Source organism: Triticum dicoccoides, chromosome 4B (assembly GCF_002162155.2).
Source record: "Triticum dicoccoides isolate Atlit2015 ecotype Zavitan chromosome 4B, WEW_v2.0, whole genome shotgun sequence".
Taxonomy (NCBI): Eukaryota; Viridiplantae; Streptophyta; class Magnoliopsida; order Poales; family Poaceae; genus Triticum; species Triticum dicoccoides.
The window spans coordinates 2122892-2124179 of NC_041387.1; the positions used below are offsets into that span (position 1 = coordinate 2122892).

General features: G+C 47.6%; 1 pseudogene; it reads right to left on the minus strand.

The window, feature by feature from the left end:
- The window catches only part of LOC119294380, a 30176-nt pseudogene extending 29351 nt beyond the window's left edge, over positions 1–825 (minus strand).
- Positions 826–1288: the final 463 nt, after the last annotated feature.

Sequence of the window (1288 nt, forward strand, 5' to 3'; positions counted from 1 at the left end):
TCTTGAGGGCGCTTGTCTCTTGCACCTTGGTGCAATAGGCAAGCTTTGTAACTGGTTTTATCATCAGGCCTTGGCCTGTTTTGAAATATAAGGTCGGCACCCAACCACCTTTCCTTTCAAAAAAAAGAAGGGGTATGAAGAAATCTACTCCGTTGATGTGTTTAGGGAGGTTGTACCGAAGCAGAAGTGGCACTAAAATAACGTAAAATGGGTGGGGACAAATGAGACTACGAGAATCCACCAAAATGAAAAACCAGGCTTACCGGTCAAAATTTTGTCGGCAGGCTGGTGGACGTGTACCAGGACAACCTTGTCACCACCAGTGAGGAGGTTCCGAGCGGCCCACATGAGGTTTGACCTGCCGTCCTCTTCATCCTTTTCGACAGCCACATACAACTTCCTTCCTCCTCCGTCACCGCCATCCTCTTCGCCCTTCCTTAAGGACACAAACATCCTTCCTCCTTCACCATCATGCTCCAAGCTGGCGGTGGTCTCCTCTTTGGCACAAGCACCGACACCGGCACCGAGGCTAGCGCTTATGTCAGACTCGGGGATCGACCTCCGGGTACGCCATATATTGGCCCAGTAGGATCGGTTCCTCAGCTTACCCTCGCGAGCGGTGTAGCTATACATCAAGCCGCTAGAGGATGATGATGATGGTGATAATGATGATGATGCCGGCTTAGGCATACAAACTCTTGAGAATCTTCTCGGCCATGCTCGTCAAAGAGATCAAAGAGACGGAGAAATTTCTCCCAAGAACCCTTGACTGGAAGATTCGAACCCTCAACCAAGCTCGTCAAAGAGATCAAACTGTGGTTGTAGGATGCTCCGGCCCTTTGGCTGCCGATTGCGATCCTATTGCCTAGAGTTATAAAGCTCCCGCTTTGTCACAAGAAGAAAGAAAAAAGATAGCTGTTACCTATTGTTGTGTTTGACGTGAGTATTTAGCTCAGCTAATTTGCCTAGAATAGGTATGCCGTTGAGTTGGTTGGAGAAAACTATCCCAACAAACCCTCCATCTCCATTGTTGTGTCTGACCTCTGACGTGAGGTATTTAGCTCAGCTAGTTTGCCTAGACCAGGTATGCCCGTTTGAGGTTTTTCAGTTCGGCCAGCCCACATTTGACGCAAGTGCAATTTCTCAAGTGCAATTTCAAGCGTAGAGGACGCAACTGACTCACCATGTATAGTTTTTAGACTGTCAAATGCATTTTTTTTCTCTGAGCAAAGGAAGCTTCACGAAGGAGCCAGAGTTTTCTTTTTGCCAATAAAACCTCCTATACATT